Raw genomic sequence first — 20,589 nt, 5'->3', positions numbered from 1 at the left:
TCATCCGCTTGTTCTTTGAAATGGTTAATATCAGAGCAATAGCGGCGTAATCTTAAATATTGACCTTTGGGAATACCTCGTTTGAGAGGTCTAGGGTGATTACTTTCCCATCTTAGGAGAGAGTTTGTTGCAGTAGGTTTACTATAATTTTGCGGCACAATCTCTCCATCACTTTTCTGGACCAAGACATCAAGGAAGGGCAAGCTGTTTTTATCAGTCTCGCATGTAAAATGTAGACCCAAACAATTGACATTCAGATTATCAACGAACCCCCGAAATTCAGATTCGTCACCCCTCCATATCACAAAGATGTCGTCTATGTATCTTAACCATAGCACCACCTTGTCCTCCAAGTCAAATGACATGTCATTAAAGACGATCTTTTCCTCCCATCAGCCCAGGAGCAGATTTGCGTAAGTTGGTGCACAAGGGCTACCCATCGTGGTGCCTCTGAGCTGGTGGAAGTACTTCTCGTCGAATAAGAAAACATTGTTCATCAGGCAGAATTGTAGAGCTTTAAGTACAAATTTGTTGTGTCTGTTGTACTGTCGACCTCTTGTCTGTAGGTATTCAGCTACAGCCCTTAAACCAACGTCATGGGGGATGGATGAATATAATGCTTCAACGTCAATACTACAGAGAATCATGTCTGTTTCCATGCAAATGCCATCCAATCTCCTGAGGAAATCCGTCGTGTCCCGCACGTATGAATTCAAAGATAAGACAAACGGTCTAAGTACTTTGTCAATGTATAGGCCTAGGTTCTGTGTTATACTGTTAATGCCAGCCACTATGGGTCTCCCCTTTAGGGGATTGGTCCCCTTGTGGACTTTTGGCAAACAATAAAAAGTGGCCATTACAGGATGAAGCGGGGTTAGAAAATCTTTTTCATTTTTATCTATCACCCCTAGTTCAAACCCTTCATTAACCATAGTACTGAGGTTATTCATGATGGTACTGCTAGGATCATGAGAAAGGTGGGTATACCCATCGGTATACCCAAGCAGACTCATACACAGTGATCTATATTTTGATGTATCTAAAACAACCACATTGCCCCCTTTATCAGAGGGCTTGATTGTTGTACTCTGATCACTCTCGAGGTTCTTAAGGCTAATCATTTCCTCTCTGGATAGATTACAATTCCACCTATTAACCGATTTGGGTATCCTCAATAGCTCTTCTGTCACTAAATTGACAAAGACATCAATTGAACTGACGTCAGCTGTTACTGGGGGCATCTTTTTGCTCTTGTTCCTAAAGTTTTTAGAGGGACCATCCCTGTTATAAGCTGGTGGTTTAGGAGCAACATGGGAAGTGCTCTGGAGGAGGTGGTACCTGTACTGACCGCAGTTCCTGAGCTTATCACAACACTAGAAGTAGCCGTGGGATGTTCCTGTCACTCCCTAGACACCTCGTCACAGCCGGAGAACTAACTACCCCTAAAGGTAGAAACAGGAAAGCTATCTTGCCTCAGAGAAAATCCCCAAAGGATAGGACAGCCCCCACAAATATTGACTGTGAGTGAAGAGGGAAATGACATACGCAGAATGAAACCAGGATGTAGCAAAGGAGGCCAGTTGTTGTGGATTCTGTTTGTGGGCTCCCTCTGGTGGTTACTGCTGGTAATGGGTGACTTTGGTGGGTTGCGGCCTTTGGTTTCCACCTGTCCATCAGAGGCTGGGTGGTTCCTATTTTACCTGGCCTTTCTGTCATTCCCTTGCCGGCTATCAATGTATTCAGATGTGCTCTGTTTGGTTCCTGCCTACCTGCTCCCAGATCTTTCAGGATAAGCTAAGTGCTGATTTTCAGTTGTTGTTTTTTTTGTCCAGCTTGCTTATTATGTCTCTATGCTAGCTGGTAGCTCTAGTGGACTGAGGTTCTCCCCATGTGCCATGAGTTGGCACATGGGTTCTTGTAATCTCAGGATGGTTTTTTGATTAGGGTTTTTTGCTGACCGCTCAGACCCCTTTTGTATCGTTCTGCTTTCTAGTTTACAGCGGGCCTCAATTTGCTGAACCTATATATATCATCTCTATGTGTGTGCCTTCCTCTCATTTCACCGTCAATACATGTGGGGGGCAACTATACCTTTTGGGGTTCATTCCTCTGGAGGCAAGTGAGGTCTTTATTTTCTCTGCAGTACTAGTTAGCTCTTAGGCTGGTGCGTGGCGTCTAGAATCTCTAGTTGCGTTTGTCAGGCGTAGGGCAGCGGTCAGCCCAGGTTCCATCACCCTAGAGCTCGTCCGATATTTTGTATTACTTTGCTTGTCCCTTGCTATCCCTAGCCATTGGGATTCATGACAGTATAGCCGGCCCACAAAGTGTTAATTGTTTGGGCTGAAGCAGGAGGAAAAGAAGTGTTTAAGGGAAAAATTTTTTTTTTTTTTTTTTTTTTTCCCTTCAGAGTTTTGCTGCCTAGCCCTTAATTGCTGTCTAGCTGCTTCTTACCTCCTCTTAACCCTTGAATGGCTCTGATATTAGCTGTTTAACATGGATGTCCAGAGTTTGGCTTCCAGCCTGAGTAATCTCGCGGCAAAAGTTCAAAACATACAGGATTTTGTTGTTCACACTCCCATGTCTGAACCTAGAATTCCTATTCCAGAGTTCTTTTCTGGAGATAGATCTACCTTCCTGAATTTCAGGAACAATTGTAAATTGTTTCTTTCTTTAAAATCTCGCTCCTCTGGAGACCCTGCTCAACAGGTCAAGATTGTAATATCTTTCCTGCGGGGCGACCCTCAGAATTGGGCATTTGCATTGGCACCAGGGGATCCTGCATTGCTCAATGTGGATGCGTTTTTTCTGGCATTGGGATTGCTCTATGAGGAACCCAACCTGGAGATTCAGGCTGAAAAGGCTTTATTAGCCCTCTCTCAGGGGCATGATGAAGCGGAAATATATTGTCAAAAATTTCGGAAATGGTCGGTGCTTACTCAGTGGAATGAGTGCGCCCTGGCTGCAAACTTCAGAAATGGTCTTTCCGAGGCCATTAAGGATATTATGGTGGGGTTCCCTACGCCTACAGGTCTGAATGAGTCGATGGCTATGGCCATTCAGATTGATCGGCGTTTACGGGAGCGCAAACCCGTGCATCACTTGGCGGTGTCTTCTGAACAGGCACCTGAGACTATGCAATGTGATAGAATTCAGTCCAGAAGTGAACGGCAAAATTATAGGCGGAAAAATGGATTGTGTTTTTATTGTGGTGATTCAGCTCATGTTATATCAGCATGCTCTAAACGCACAAAAAGGGTTGATAAATCTTTTGCCATTGGTACTCTGCAGCCTAAGTTCATTTTGTCTGTGACTCTGATTTTTTCACTGTCTTCCATTTCCGTCGATGCCTATGTGGATTCAGGCGCTGCCCTGAGTCTTATGGATTGGTCATTTGCTAAACTCTGCGGTTTTAGTCTGGAGCCTCTGGAAGTTCCTATCCCTCTGAAGGGAATTGACTCTACACCATTGGCTATGAATAAGCCGCAGTATTGGACACAAGTGACCATGCGCATGACTCCCGTTCATCAGGAGGTGATTCGCTTCCTTGTACTGTATAATTTACATGATGTACTAGTGCTTGGTCTGCCATGGTTACAAACTCATAATCCTGTCCTGGACTGGAAAACAATGTCTGTGTTAAGCTGGGGATGTCAGGGGGTTCATGATGATGCACATCCGATTTCAATCGCTTCATCTACTCCTTCTGAGATCCCTGCGTTTTTGTCTGACTATAGGGATGTTTTTGAGGAGCCTAAGCTCAATTCGCTCCCTCCTCATAGAGATTGTGACTGTGCTATAGAATTGATTCCTGGCAGTAGGTTCCCTAAGGGTCGTTTATTTAATCTGTCACTGCCAGAGCATACTGCTATGCGGAATTATATTAAGGAGTCCTTGGAAAAGGGACATATTCATCCATCTTCGTCCCCTCTGGGAGCAGGTTTTTTTTTTGTGGCAAAAAAAGATGGTTCCCTGAGGCCTTGTATAGATTATCGCCTTCTGAATAAGATTACAGTCAAATATCAGTATCCACTGCCATTATTGACTGATTTGTTAGCTCGCATTAAGGGGGCGAGGTGGTTCACTAAGATAGATCTTCGCGGTGCGTATAATCTGGTGCGGATAAAACAGGGTGACGAGTGGAAAACCGCATTTAATACGCCTGAGGGCCATTTTGAGTATTTGGTAATGCCTTTTGGACTCTCCAATGCTCCGTCAGTCTTTCAGTCCTTTATGCACAATATTTTCCGTGAATATCTGGATAAGTTTATGATTGTGTATTTGGATGATATTTTGGTGTTTTCTGATGACTGGGAGTCTCATGTTTTACAGGTCAGGAAGGTGTTTCAGGTTCTGCGGGCCAATTCTCTGTTTGTGAAGGGCTCAAAGTGTCTCTTCGGAGTCCAGAAGATTTCTTTTTTGGGGTACATTTTTTCTCCTTCTACTATTGAGATGGATCCCGTCAAGGTTCAGGCGATTTGTGACTGGACACAACCTACATCTGTTAAGAGCCTTCAGAAGTTCTTGGGGTTTGCTAATTTTTATCGTCGGTTCATTGCTAATTTTTCCAGTATTGTTAAACCTTTGACTGATTTGACTAAAAAGGGTGCTGATGTTGCTGATTGGTCTCCTGCGGCCGTGGAGGCCTTTCGGGAACTTAAGCGCCGGTTTTCTTCTGCTCCTGTGTTGTGTCAACCAGATGTTTCACTTCCTTTTCAGGTTGAGGTTGATGCTTCCGAGATTGGAGCGGGGGCGGTTTTGTCACAGAGAAGTTCTAATGGCTCGGTGATGAAGCCATGTGCATTCTTCTCTAGAAAATTCTCGCCCGCCGAGCGCAATTATGATGTGGGTAATCGGGAGCTTTTGGCCATGAAGTGGGCATTTGAGGAGTGGCGTCATTGGCTTGAGGGTGCTAAACATCGTGTGGTGGTCTTGACTGATCACAAGAATCTCATTTACCTTGAGTCTGCCAGGCGTTTGAATCCTAGACAGGCTCGTTGGTCGTTGTTTTTTTCTCGTTTCAATTTCGTGGTTTCATACCTGCCAGGTTCAAAGAATGTGAAGGCAGATGCTCTTTCCAGGAGTTTTGTGCCTGACTCTCCTGGAGACTCTGGGCCTACTGGTATCCTTAGGGATGGGGTAATATTGTCCGCCGTATCCCCAGACTTGCGACGTGCATTGCAGGAGTTTCAGGTGGATAAACCGGATCGTTGTCCGCCAGAAAGACTGTTTGTTCCGGATGATTGGACCAGCAGAGTCATCTCCGAGGTCCATTCTTCTGTGTTGGCTGGTCATCCTGGAATATTTGGTACTAGAGACTTGGTGGCCAGGTCTTTTTGGTGGCCTTCCTTGTCTAGGGATGTGCGTACCTTTGTGCAGTCTTGTGAAGTGTGTGCTCGAGCTAAGCCTTGCTGTTCTCGGGCCAGTGGGTTGTTGTTATCCTTGCCCATCCCGAAGAGGCCTTGGACGCACATTTCCATGGATTTTATTTCTGATCTCCCGGTTTCACAGAAAATGTCCGTTATCTGGGTTGTGTGTGACCGCTTTTCTAAGATGGTTCATTTGGTGCCCTTGCCTAAGTTGCCTTCCTCCTCTGAGTTGGTCCCTTTATTTTTTCAGAACGTGGTTCGTTTGCATGGGATTCCGGAGAATATCGTTTCTGACAGGGGATCCCAGTTTGTGTCTAGATTTTGGCGGACGTTTTGTGCCAAGATGGGCATTGATTTGTCTTTCTCGTCTGCATTCCATCCTCAGACGAATGGCCAGACGGAGCGAACTAATCAGACCTTGGAAACTTATTTGAGGTGTTTTGTTTCTGCTGATCAAGATGACTGGGTTGCTTTTTTGCCACTGGCCGAATTTGCTCTTAATAATCGGGCTAGTTCTGCCACGTTGGTCTCTCCTTTTTTTTGTAATTCGGGGTTTCATCCTCGTTTTTCCTCTGGTCAGGTGGAGTCTTCGGATTGTCCTGGAGTGGACGTGGTGGTGGACAGGCTACATCAGATTTGGAATCAGGTGGTGGACAATTTGAAGTTATCTCAGGAGAAGACTCAGCAGTTTGCTAATCGCCGTCGCCGCGTGGGTCCCCGACTTCTTGTTGGGGATTTGGTGTGGTTGTCTTCTCGTTTTGTCCCTATGAAGGTCTCTTCTCCTAAGTTCAAGCCTCGGTTCATCGGTCCTTATAGGATCTCGGAGATTCTTAACCCTGTATCTTTTCGTTTGGATCTCCCAGCATCGTTTGCTATTCATAATGTGTTCCATCGGTCGTTGTTGCGGAGGTATGAGGTGCCCGTTGTTCCTTCGGTTGAGCCTCCTGCTCCGGTGCTGGTGGAGGGAGAATTGGAGTATGTTGTTGAGAAGATCTTGGATTCTCGTGTTTCCAGACGCAAACTCCAGTATTTGGTTAAGTGGAAGGGTTATGGTCAGGAGGATAATTCCTGGGTGGTCGCCTCCGATGTTCATGCGACTGATTTGGTCCGCGCCTTCCATAGAGCTCACCCTGATCGCCCTGGGGGTTCTCGTGAGGGTTCGGTGACCCCTCCTCAAGGGGGGGGTACTGTTGTGGATTCTGTTTGTGGGCTCCCTCTGGTGGTTACTGCTGGTACTGGGTGACTTTGGTGGGTTGCGGCCTTTGGTTTCCACCTGTCCATCAGAGGCTGGGTGGTTCCTATTTTACCTGGCCTTTCTGTCATTCCCTTGCCGGCTATCAATGTATTCAGATGTGCTCTGTTTGGTTCCTGCCTACCTGCTCCCAGATCTTTCAGGATAAGCTAAGTGCTGATTTTCAGTTGTTGGTTTTTTGTCCAGCTTGCTTATTATGTCTCTATGCTAGCTGGTAGCTCTAGTGGACTGAGGTTCTCCCCATGTGTCATGAGTTGGCACATGGGTTCTTGTAATCTCAGGATGTTTTTTTGATTAGGGTTTTTTGCTGACCGCTCAGACCCCTTTTGTATCGTTCTGCTTTCTAGTTTACAGCGGGCCTCAATTTGCTGAACCTATATATATCATCTCTATGTGTGTGCCTTCCTCTCATTTCACCGTCAATACATGTGGGGGGCAACTATACCTTTTGGGGTTCATTCCTCTGGAGGCAAGTGAGGTCTTTATTTTCTCTGCAGTACTAGTTAGCTCTTAGGCTGGTGCGTGGCGTCTAGAACCAACGTAGGCACGCTCCCTGGCTATCTCTAGTTGCGTTTGTCAGGCGTAGGGCAGCGGTCAGCCCAGGTTCCATCACCCTAGAGCTCGTCCGATATTTTGTATTACTTTGCTTGTCCCTTGCTATCCCTAGCCATTGGGATTCATGACAGCCAGTCTAGCTAGATAAAAAGAACAGGACAGAATACTGTGCGGTCAGTATTAAAAACTAGAAAAATCCACCACAGAGTTTACAAAAATCTCCACACCTGACTAAAGGTGTGGAGGGTAAATCTGCTTCCCAGAGCTTCCAGCTTAACTGAATAAATCCATACTGACAAGCTGGACTAGAAAAAACATAGAAAGTGCAGAAAGATAAAGTCCACAACAAGTGGACTGCAAAAGAACAAAGCAAGGACTTATCTTTGATGAACTGGTCAGAATATCAGGGAAATCCAAGCAGAGATGTGAATCCAACCAGGAACCATTGACAACTGGCACAGGCTGAAGGATGGAACCAGGCTAAATAGCCGAGCCAGAAAGACAATCAGTGGAAGCAGCTGCTGACTACTAAATCCAAGGAGCAGCAGTACCACTTAAAACCACCGGAGGGAGCCCAAGAGCAGAACTCACAAAAGTGCCACTTACAACCACCGGAGGGAGCCCAAGAGCGGAATTCACAACACATCCCCCCTTAAATTAGGGTCGACGTCACCTAAGTGGAACAATAAACGTACGTCTGGTAACATATCGTCAGTGATACCCAGTTCATTTGATACTCTTTTTTCCTCCCTAGCAAAATGTTTCCTCCACTTCAATTTGCGTGCAAAAAGATGAATATCTTTAATTGTTTCAAAGCAATCATAGTCCGTAGATGGGACAAATGAAAGTCCCTTGCTTAAAACACACATCTCGGCACTCGTTATATTCCGTGAGGATAGGTTTAAGACTTGGGGCTCTATGGGGCGTTGTGCTGATTTTGTCGATTTCTCAGCGGGTAACTTAATTCTAAAAAATCCCTTTGTGGTGATTTTTTCCCACTCCCCCTAGTGCCTCCTCGTCCTCCTCTACCCCTTCCTCTCCCTCTCTGACGTTTTGATACTGTGTCGGAGTCTGAAAATTCCGCCTCCGAAGAGGAGATGTCCGTTTCTAGGCCTTTGGAATTTCAATTAACTGCTACGGAGTAAGCCTTGTTCTCTTTAAATTCCAAGAGATCTCTATTATACAATTTATGTTTACGTTCTTTTAAATGAAACTGGAATCTTTCCAGACTATTTTGTAAACTAGTTTCTTTAACTGAAAAGTCAGGTTCACTTGCAAATTTCTTCGTAATGTCAATATGCTCTTTTAGTGTGTCGTTCAGTTTACTCAGAGTATCTCTTTCCTCCTCTAGCAGTAGTCTCATTAACCTGATGGAACTCTCAGTGGCCTCTTTTTCCCATTTAACTATCAAGCCAGGGCTCTTGTACCTAAACCCCGGAGTCAGGGATATTCTCAAATGCCGAGGGACTATTCCTGCTTTGATATAACTATCTAGGCTTTGAACTTCCCACCATGATGTTATTTGACTCTTATAGGTCTTCTCTAGCTCTCTGAATGCTGCGTTATATGACGGGGTGTACCTTTTCTGCACAAATGCTCTGTCCAAAAAAACGTCCCTAGCCTCTGATATCCAAGTGTTGGTGTCTATTCCTGTCGAAAGGACACCTGCCATACTCTGTAGACAATAGAATCAGCTGTGGTATAATCCCCAAAATCTCAAATAAACATATATGAAGGATTAAAAAATAACTTTTACTGGATCGAGATAAAATACTTATACAAAGGTTAAGGTGCAAAAATCAAACAAACAAACAAAATGTGGGTGGCGCTCTAGATCTAATGCTTGAGTAGCACCTCTAGGTGACGGCATACCATCCACAAAAGTACTACTATTTCTAGGTGTATATAAGTTCACAGTCAGAACAACAACCTAGCATATGTTATGTACTTATAAACGCGGGATCAATTTCTTTCAGCTCTGCTCATGGCCGTGGACCTCTTCCCCTCCTTTCCCTTTGGGAAAGGAGGGGAAGAGGTCCACGGCCATGCAGTATATAAATTCTGTGGGCTAGATGCCGGTAAATATTGCAAGAAAGTATCCACTGTTTAAATCCCAATTCTGAAGTCCCCATGATAGGGGCCCTTTGAGTTACTCTGGGGTTAATAACCCTACAGAAGTTTAAGAAGGTTTTGGGAGTACATACCCGCGTTTATAAGTACAGATTTTGGGGATTATACCACAGCTGATTCTATAAAAAACGTTCCATGTAACGTTTTTTGCCACCGACGGACCGCCATTTCCGACCGCCCATGCGCGTCCGGAACTCCGCCCCCACCTCCCCGCACCTCATAATGGGGCAGCGGATGCGTGGAAAAACAGCATCCGCTGCCCCCGTTGTGTGGCGCATTCACTGCTAGCATCGGTACGTCGGCCCGCTAGTGTGAAAGTAGCCTAAAGGAATAGAAATCCTTCCAGGCATGCTCAGTGTAAAAAAAACGGAATTTGTTGCTGGATTCCGTCATTTGACGGACAGCAATGGATCCTGCACCCATAGGCTTCCATTCTAGCCAACTACGGACGCCGCAGGATCCGTCGCTGTACATTTTTTCGACGCAGACAAAAAAAAGTTACATTGAATGTTTTTTCCAGACAACGATCCGCCAAAACACGACGGATCCGTCGCACGATGTATGCGACATGTGGCCATCCATCGCTAATACAAGTCTATGGGAAAAAAACGGATCCTGCGAGCACATTTGCAGGATCCGTTTTTTTCCCAAAACGACGCATTGCAACGGATCTGAAAAGACAGAAGTGTTAAAGAGGCCTTACTTTTAGAATAGGAGTAGGTGACAACTCCATAAGACTACATACACTATTTACATCTTTGTGGTTCTGGCTTCAGGGTGAAATAGCCAACATTGTGTAAGCTTTGGGCTTTCATTTGTGCGTCCCTCACACAAAGCATCTGTTTTTAAGTCTCTATTTTTTTGTATGTTATTTTCTGATTTTGCACATAAGTACAGTATATTGCTGTTTCCAAGTGTTCACTTTGCTCACTTAGCTCCCTTCATGTAGGGTCTTTCTACTGAGTGGTATTTTTTGATTTCTACTAATTCTAGGGACACTATACATGTATGTGGACCATTGCTTTTGGATTCAATATTCAATACCTCAGTAGACCTCTAGAAAAGTATGGTGGGGATATTTTTGCTTGCAGTCTTTGCCCCGTAACACACAGATTCGGGTGCATGACCCAGTGATCCAGCTGATTGTTTTACAGCACTTGAAAGATAGCGCCTGACTGAGCAACTGCTCAACCTCAAAATCCTCAGCCTTCACCCTATCGAACTACTGCTATGCTCTACTATACCCCACACAGGACCTTCCAGGAATCGACACTGTTCACTGAACAGTGCGGAATCACAGCACTCAATACATTGTAAAGGGCAAATTTATCTTGCAGAGACTCGCATTTCCGCAAGATAAATTGACATGCTGCGGTCTAGAAAGACACGCCGCATGTCCGTCTCCACGGGTGATCCGCAGGCATCTCAGCACGCATAGTGGAGATGGGATTTCTTAAAACCCTATCCACTTTCCTGTAACATCTGGACGTTGCGGGCTGGATGCTGCGGATGTACGCAGCTTCCAACCCACAGCGTTTACTGACCGTGGGAACATACCCTCAGGCCTTCATATGATAGTAGCCAATGTTAACACACAGGGTCAGCAAAATCTATCTACATCACACTACTTAATCACTTTGCCTATCATGAAATCTCTGTTGCTCACCCATCATCGTCTGGCTACAGTACATGTCAACATCAATGATAACATATATTTTTCAAGAAACAAAAACAAAATGTGTGATTTTGAATTCTATTTTTTATCGAAAAGCTTATTTTAACCCCTTTACGACCTTGGACGAATAGGTATGGTTAAGGTCGTCTCCCTGCATTTGATACGGGCTCCGGAGCTGAGCCCGCATCTTTCCCTGCACAAGACAGCTGATCTGATGTTACTGTCAGCTGTCATCTGCGTGATACACCCGCAGCTGTTAACGAGTTAAAAGCACATCACAAGACACGCCTATCACGTGATTGCGGGGGGCGCCAATGGGTTTCTATGATAGCCAGGGGTCTGCAGTAGACCCCCGTGTCTGTCATTGTAAACCTCCCATGAAAGCCGGCTCATGATCAGCGTTCATAGATCAGGATTTATGCTACACATAGCAGGGCTAGTTGTACTGCGATCAGATAATCGCAGCTTCATGTCTCCTAAAAAAGACTATTGAAGCCAGTAAAAAAATAAAAAAAAAGTTTTAAAAATATAAAAAAAAATTAAAACACAAAAGTTAAAGTCACTCTCCCTTTTGCCCCCATTCATAATAAAATGATTAAAGAAATATAAAAAATACACGTTTAGTATCACTGCGATCAGAGATATCCGATCAAAATATAAAGTAAAGTAATCCGATCGGTAAACGGCATAATGAGAAAAAGATTGAAATGCCAGTATTATGTTTTTGGCCCAGACAACATTGCAATAAAATGCGGCAGGTGATCAAAACATTGTATCTACCCCGAATTGGAATTAATAAAAAGGTCAGCTTGGCATGCAAAAGATAAGCCACCACCCAGCTCAAGATCCTGAAAAATGGAGATGCTACGGGTCTCGAAAATTGGGAACTTTTTTTTCTTACAAATTTTGGATTTTTTTTTCACTACTTAAATAAAAAAAGAACCTATACATGTTTGGTATCTGTGTACTCGGACTGATCTGCAGAATCATATTGGCAGATCAGTTTCAGCATTTAGTGAACACGGTAAATAAAAAACCCAAGGAACAATTGTGGAATTGCACTGTTTTTGCGATTTCACCACACATGGATTTTTTTTTCCTGTTTTCCAATACACTGTGTGGTTGAATCAATGTGTAATTGAAAGGTACAACTTGTCCCACAAAAAACAAGCCCTCATTGAAGGAAAAATAAAAAAGTTATAGCTCTGGGAAGAAGGGGAGCAAAAAACTAAAGAGCAAAAACTGAAAATCGTAAGGTGGTAAAGGCATTAAATGAAAGGGGTAGTTACCAGTGAGACGTGTAACTAAGAGTGCTTTCACATTGGTATTCGTTCTGTTCTAATGTGTTTCATAAATACATTAACAGCTGCAGCTCTTACAGCCCTGCTGTATTGTAACACTGGCCGACTGTGAGAGATGGAAGCAGAAGCACTGAGAGGAACCTGCAGATGTGTTAGGTCTAATTACACACAGCTCTGCATGGAGATCAGGAAAGCCTGAAGATGAAGGCATTGAAGTTATGGACTGATCGGGATCAGTGGAAGAGCGGACTGCGTGAAACAGCTGTCATCCTACATTCAGCACGTTCTCCCTGACTTCACTGCACATGTTCTAATAAAGACTAACTTTTATCGTTGGGCCTGGTGAGTGCAAACCGTTTTTTTCTTCTTTTTTTGAAAGTTATAGACTGGCCCGCCCGTTCCCCAGACCTGAATGAACACATCTGCGACATCATGTCTCGCACCATCCACCAACGTCACGTTGCACCACAGACTGTCCAGGAATTGGTGAATGCTTTAGTCCAGGTCTGGGAGGAGATCCCTCAGGAGACCATGCGCAGCCTCATCAGGAGCATGCCCAGGAGATGTAGGGAGATCATACAGGCACGTGGAGGCCACACACACTACTAAGCATCATTTCCTTGTCTTGAGGTATTTCCACTGAAGTTGGATCACCCTGTAACTTCATTTTCCACTTTGATTTTGAGCATCATTCCAACTCCAGACCTCCGTGGGATATTAGTTGTGATTTAAAATGATTATTTTTAGGTTTTATTGCTTTCAACACATTCCACTATGTAATGAATAAAGATTTATAACTGGAATATTTCATTCTGTTATATCTAGGATGTGGGATTTTAGTGTTCCCTTTATTTTTTTTAGTATATATATTCTTTATATTTCATAGAAAGATAGATAGAAGAATAGCCGTTAATTAATTTGCCGGCTTCTGTAAAATCAATGCAGAAACCAACAGGATAGGAGACATGGTTTACATACAGTAAACCATTGCAGAACAGTTAAGATTTATATATGTCAGTGACTAATACCGTTAGTAGTATGTGTGTGTAAAATTTCTGACATGGCGTGGGCTCCCGCACAATTTTCTGCGCCAGAGAGGGAAAGCCAGTGACTGAGAACAGATATTAATAGCCTAGAGAGGGACCATGGTTATTGCCCCCCCTCGGCTAATAAAACACCTGCCCCCAGCCTCCCCGGAAAAGGTACTTAGCCTCTCTCTTCCCACTGCCCTGTAGCAGTGGCATATGGGGTAATAAGGGGTTAATGTCACTTTTGTATTGTAAGGTGACATTAAGCCTGGTTAGTAATGGAGAGGTGTCAATAAGACACCTCTCCATTACTAATCCTAAAGTTTGTAAAGGATTAAATAAACACACACACATGCAGAATAAAGTATTTTAATGTAACGAAAGATTACAGGTTTGCCATTTTTATTCTTCTTCCTATCCAAACGATGCCCTCGATCTCCAGTAAAAAATTTAAAACAAAAAAACAACAATATACCCATACCTGTCCGGCGTAGTCAGTCCCACACTGTAATCCATATCTGGGGTATATATAGTTTACAACTGGAAGCGGTGCTAATGCGACCGGCCCGGCTGTAAACTACTGGGGAATGAACGAGAAGCTGCCGGCGTCAGAATCAATTACGTCTGCGCAGCCTCACCCAAGGTGAACTCTTGAGTGTGGGAAAATCAGATGGCATTTTCCCACGCTCAAGAGTTCATCTGAGTTCATGCTGTGAGGGAGCGCAGCTACAATGATGTCACCGCTAGTCTCTGAAGCTCCACTCCCAGCATTTCATTCATTCCCCAGTAGCTTACAGCCGGTCCAGTCGCATTAGCACTGCTCCTGGTTGTAAACTTTTTATACCCCAGATATGGATTATGACGTGGGACTGACTAAACGCCGGACAGGTATGGCTATATTGTTGTTTTTTTATTTTTTACAGGAGATCGAGGGCTTCGCATGGATTACCAGTAACAATGAAATGGTCAAACTGTGTTTAGTGTTTTATTTCATTAAAAGATTTTTTGTGTTTTTTTATCCCATTAACAACTATAGGATTAGTAGTGGATAGGTGTCTTACGGACACTTATCCATTACTAAGCCGGCTTAATGTCACCTTACAATACAAAGGTGACATTAACCTCTTATTACCCCATATGCCACCACTACAGGGCAGTGGGAAGAGAGGCTAAGAGCCAGAATTGGTGCATCTTAGAGATGCGCCATTTCTAGGGCGGCTGTGAGCTGGTGTTTGTAGCCAGGGGGCCAATAACCATGATCTCTTACTAGGCTATGAATCTCAGACTGGAGGTGTCTGCATAGCTTTTTCTGGCTATTAATTATATACATTATATTTTTTTGGGGGGTCTCCCTATTTTAATAGCCAGTAAAGGCTAAATACACAGCTGCGGGCTGACATTCATAGCCTGGGAAGATCCATGGGCATTATTGATGTGTAAATGACTTAAAGGGAACCTGTCCCCCCCCAGGCGTTTGAAACTAAAAGAGCCACCTTGTGCAGTAGTAATGCTGCATTCTGAAAGGTGGCTCTTTTAGTTCTGGGTGCTGTAACTGCACAAATAATCAGTTTTGTAATTTGTCAGAAAATACCTTTCTTCAGTCAAGGAGGCAGGCCTTTCCCCCCTGCTGCAGACGTCACACAGCCGTCACTCAAGTCTTCTTGGTGCCGCATCCTCAGCGCTGTTTTGAAATGTGCCGGTGCCTGCGCTCTTTTCTCCTGCCTTGGGTAGGCGCAGTGAGCGCTACCCTTCCTCATATGCAGTCTAGCTGACGGCGCCTGTGCGGCCGCCCTACCTGTGAATCCCAGCCCCGTAGTATGAATAAATCAGAAGACACTGCGGATGCTAGGTGTGAAAAATCGGATTGTAGTCACACAAAAAAACGCATTGCACACTCGCATGACAGATGCATTGCACTCATCCGACTCTCCAGCATTAAAATCGGACCAATTTTTAAATCGCTAGTGTGTTTCCAGCCTTACAGTGCCATTACATTCCAAAAATGTGCAGACAGGTTCTCTTTAAAAATGCATTTTATTATTTTACTTTATTCTCCGTGTATTTTTTATAATCTGCCTTCAGAGAACTAAGGTTATAGACAAAAAATTCTGCTACAAAAAAAAAACCCCTAATCACAAACAAAAAATGTGTATTCCTTTTCCCTTTCCAACCAAGGGATACACTGTAAAATTTCCTTAACTTTTTCTCTGCAAGCCACATTTATAAAGTAATTGCATTGTTCATTTTATTTCACCGTTGAATCACCATGTGGCTTTTAGATAACATCCAATTTTGGGGAATTACTGTCTTTACCTTTAACATCCATAAGGCAGCTGTTACTCTCTCTTTCATCTAGTCTCATAAAAATCACAAAATTCAGGTTCTTGGATTCATCTTGAAGTTTATTTTATATATTCTTATTATGCAGTCTACTGTATTCAACCTGTATATCTCTAACTTTGGCCATCAACAGATTACCAGTAAGTGTAAAATCAGCATAGTTGAAAATGCATTTGGAGCATATATCGTCCATGCTATTTTTTATTCCACATACTTTAGGTGTATAATACTCTTCATGCCAGATCATAAATCATGTAACATAATTGAGTAATTCACACTCAACCTGTAATGTAGGTTTTCAGCCCAGGTCGTGTGTGTGAGGTCTATTGCCTGGACTTAGGAGCTGATTATACTTTATACTGGGCATATGCCGGTCTTGTTATATAGCTGGCATCTGTTTGTAACAGCAGCTTTGGTTGCTGCTCTTAAACCATTTAAATGCTTCCGTCAATCTCAACAGAGGCATTTCAATGTACTGGATGCCAGTGAAAGAAATTAAAAAAAAAAAAAAAAACTATATATGGTACTGTCGTGCCCATAAAAGTCCAAACATAATGTAAAAATAAAACTGTACATTAAGTGCTTAAAAAAAAAACACGAAAAAACAAACATCTGCTGAACTAAGTTTCCTAGGTCGACCACAGTGTCTATGGATTTGTGCAAGCCTACATCCACAGAAGCCTTGTGGTTCTCTGACAGGTTTTCAACAACCTCCCTGCCAATGCCCTTTAACCCCTTAAGCCCCAAGGGTGGTTTGCACGTTAATGACCGGGCCAATTTTTACAATTCAGACCACTGTCCCTTTATGAGGTTATAACTCTGGAACGCTTCAACAGATCCTGATGATTCTGACACTGTTTTCTTGTGACATATTGTACTTCATGATAGTGGTAACATTTCTTTGATATTACCTATGCAAATTGCCTCTTCTGAGAAAAAGAGGACTTAAACTCTACAGCGCCACCTATTGGAAGTAGCGATCCTACAAGTCACAATCAACCCTTTAACGAGTCGTGCAATATGACTTAGGATAAAAGCCAAATCAGTATCTCAATTCGCAGACACGGTGTTTCGGGCTGTTGGCCCTCGTCAGTGCGAAGCATGAGAACTGATTTGGCTAGGTGAGAGGCTCTGGACTACCTGCGTTTATTTGTGAAAAAAAACGGAAATTTTGAGAAAATTTTGAAAATTTCGCAATTTTCCAACTTTGAATTTTTATGCCCTTAAATCACAGAGATATGTCACACAAAAAACTTAATAAGTAACATTTGCCACATGTCTACTTTACATCAGCACAATCTTGGAACCAACATTTTTTTTGTTAGGGAGTTAAAAGGGTTAAAAGTTGACCAGCAATTTCCCATTTTTACAACACCCTTTTTTTTTTTAGGGACCACATCTCATTTGAAGTCATTTTGAGGGGTCTATATGATAGAAAATACCCAAGTGTGACACCATTCTAAAAACTGCACCCCTCAAGGTGCTCAAAACCACATTCAAGAAGTTTATTAACCCTTCAGGTGTTTCACAGGAATTTTTGGAATGTTTAAATAAAAATGAGCATTTAACTTTTTATCACACAAAATTTACTTCAGCTCCAATTTGAATTATTTTACCACGGCTAACAGGAGAAAATGGACCCCAAAAGTTGTTGTATAATTTGTCCCGAGTACGCCGATACCCCATATGTGGGGTAAACCACTGTTTGGGCGCATGGCAGAGCTCGGAAGGGAAGGAGCGCTATTTGACTTTTAAGTGCAAAATTGACTGGAATTGAGATGGGACACCATGTTGCGTTTGGAGAGCCCCTGATGTGCCTAAACATTGAAACCCCCACAAGTGACACCATTTTGGAAAGTAGACACCCTAAGGAACTTATCTAGATGTGTGGTGAGCACTTTGACCCACCAAGTGCTTCACGGAAGTTTATAATGCAGAGCCGTAAAAAAAAATAATCATTTTTTGCAAAAATGATCTTTTCGCCCCCACTTTTGTATTTTCCCAAGGGTAAGAGAGAAATTTGACCCCAAAAGCTGTTGTGCAATTTGTCCTGAGTACGCTGATCCCCCTTATGTGGGGGTAAACCACTGGTTGGGCGCATGGCAGAGCTCAGAAGGCAAGGAGCGCCGTTTGACTTTTCAATGCAAAATTGACAGGAATTGAGATGGGACACCATGTTGCATTTGGAGAGCCACTGATGTGCCTAAACATTGAAACCCCCCAGAAGACACAATTTTGGAAAGTAGACCCCCTAAGGAACTTATCTAGATGTGTTGTGAGAGCTTTGAACCCCCAAGTGTTTCACTACAGTTTATAATGCAGAGACGTGAAAATAAAAATTATTTTTTTTCCCCACAAAAATTATTTATTAGCCCTTAGTTTTGTATTTTCCCAAGTGTAACAGGAGAAATTGGACCCCAAAAGCTGTTGTCCCAATTTGTCCTGAGTAGGCTGATACCCCATATGTTGGGGTAAACCCCTGTTTGGGCACACGGGAGAGCTCGGAAGGGAAGGAGCACTGTTTTACTTTTTCAACGCAGAATTGGCTGGAATTGAGATTGGACGCCATGTCGCGTTTGGAGAGCCCCTGATGTGCCTAACCAGTGGAAACCTCCAATTCTAACTGAAACCCTAACCCTAGCCCCAACCCTAGCCCTAACCCTAGGTCTAACCCTAATTGGAAAATGGAAATAAATAAAAAAAATTTAATTTTATTATTTTTCCCTAACTAAGGGGGTGATGAAGGGGGGTTTGATTTACTATTTATAGCGGGTTTTTTCAGCGGATTTTTATGATTGGCAGCCGTCACAGACTAAAGAACGCTGTTTATTGCCAAAAATAGTTTTTGTGTCTCCACATTTTGAGAGCTACAATTTTTCCATATTTTGGTCCACAGATTCATGTGAGGTCTTGTTTTTTGCGGGACGAGTTGACGTTTTTATTGGTTACATTTTCGGGCACGTGACATTTTTTGATTGCTTTTTATTCCGATTTTTGTGAGGCGGAATGACCATAAACCAGCTATTCATGAATTTCTTTTATACCGTTCCACATTTGGTAAAAATGATAAAGCAGTTTTATTCTTCGGGTCAGTATGATTACAGCAATACCTCATTTATATCATTTTTTTATGTTTTGGTGCTTTTATATGTTAAAAACTATATTCTAGAAAAAATAATTTTTGCATCGCTTTATTCTGAGGAATATAACTTTTTTTTGTTTTTTCGCTGATGATGCTGTATGGCGGCTCATTTTTTGCGGGACATGATGACATTTTCAGCTGTACCATGGTAATTTATATCCGTCTTTTTGATCGCGTGTTATTCCACTTTTTGTTCAGCAGTATGATAATAAAGCATTGTCTTTTGCCTAGTTTTTTTTTTTTTTTTTTTTTTACCGCGTTCACTGAAGGGGTTAACTAGCGGGACAGTTTTATAGGTGGGGTCGTTACGGACGCGGCGATACTAAATGTGTACTTTTTTTGCTTTTTTAATTTAGATAAAGAAATGTATTTATGGGAACAATTTTTTTTCTTTATGTAGGATTTTTTTTTTTTTTTTTACTCATGTGAATATTTTTTTTTTACTTTACAATATTGCCCCTGGGGGGGCATCATGTTATAGTGACAGATTGCTGATCTGACACTTTGCACAGCACTGTGTCAGATCAGCGATCTGACATGCAGGGCTGCAGGCTTACTAGTGCTTGCTCTGAGCAGGCGCTGGTAAGCCACCTCCCTGCAGGACCCGAATGTAGCCCCTCGGCCATTTTGGATCCGGGGCCTGCAGGGAGGAGGTAGGAGACCATCGGCGCAACGCGATCACATCGCGTTGCTCCGAGGGTCTCAGGGAAGCACGCAGAGAGCCCCCCCTCCCTGCGTGATGCTTCCCTATGCCGCCGGAGCACTGCGATAATGTTTTATCGCAGTGTAGCGGGGGTTAATGTACCGGGGCGGTCCGTGACTGCTCCTGGCACATAGTGCCAGATGTCAGCTGCGATAGTCAGCTGACACCCGGCCACGATCGGCAGCGCTCCCCCCGTGAGCGCGGCCGATCGCATATGACGTACTATCCTGTCTGTGGTCATATGAGCCCATACCACCTCGACAGGATAGTATGTCATATGGGATTAAGGGGTTAAAAACTATAAGCGTACTTATAAGAATTGAAGCTTGGATGCTGTTTTGAAGACAGTGTTATCACACCACATTTTGATTTGATTTAGATTCCTCTTTCGCTCACTTTGTTTTTTGGTAATTGAGAAAACTATTAGCATTTCTATTTTTTAAAGAGTTTTTACTTTGCAGCATTTTTTCCTTATCTGGAAAAATGATAATTACTTACGGGTAATTTGATTTTCCAGAACCATGACAGCACCGCACATGAGAGATGGCATCCACCCCCAGGAACAGGAAACCTGTAGCAGAGATAAAAGAATGGGGCGGCCACTCTCTCCTCAGTTTGTTACAGAGTATGGAAGATGGCCGCTTTGTTAGTACACATTCATATATCATATTTACATTGTATAGCTGTATATTAGCTCTTATCTATATGTCAAGAGTATGTATATATATATGTATATGTATATATATATATATATATATATATATATATATATATATATATATATATATATATATATATATATATATATATATATTATTTTTTACTTTTTTTTTTTTTTTTTTTGTGAATCACACAACCATCACCAAGATGGGGCGGGAATTAATGCGGTGCTGTCATGGTTCTGGAAAATCAAATTACCCGTAAGTAATTATTTTTTCCCTTCACCATGACAGCACCGCACATGAGAGGAAGAAATAGAAGACTCCTTAGGGTGGGACAACAGCAGATAACACCTTTCTCCCGAAAGCCAAGTTTGAAAGACCTAAGTCTAGCCTATAATGTCGGAAGAAGGTAGAGGGTGAGGACCATACTGCCGC

General features: G+C 43.0%; 1 long non-coding RNA gene across 3 annotated transcripts in view; it reads left to right on the top strand.

Annotated features, from left to right (window-relative positions):
* Positions 1 to 20,589, top strand: part of LOC143775636 (uncharacterized) — a 39,085-nt gene that overhangs the window by 5,413 nt on the left and 13,083 nt on the right. Inside the window, exon 4 of one of the 3 annotated variants that reach the window (XR_013215679.1) lies at positions 12,345 to 13,036. The exons of 1 other annotated variant lie outside the window; for it this stretch is intronic. This is a non-coding gene — a long non-coding RNA (uncharacterized LOC143775636). Of the gene's footprint in view, positions 1 to 566; positions 782 to 12,344; positions 13,037 to 20,589 lie in introns of those variants that run through there. One more of the 3 variants, XR_013215680.1, reaches the window with a different exon arrangement.

The sequence above is a fragment of the Ranitomeya variabilis genome, chromosome 5, assembly GCF_051348905.1.
Source record: "Ranitomeya variabilis isolate aRanVar5 chromosome 5, aRanVar5.hap1, whole genome shotgun sequence".
NCBI classification, from domain to species: Eukaryota; Metazoa; Chordata; class Amphibia; order Anura; family Dendrobatidae; genus Ranitomeya; species Ranitomeya variabilis.
The sequence above is the reverse complement of the archived record's forward strand: the minus strand, read 5'-3'. Positions and strand labels throughout refer to the sequence as shown.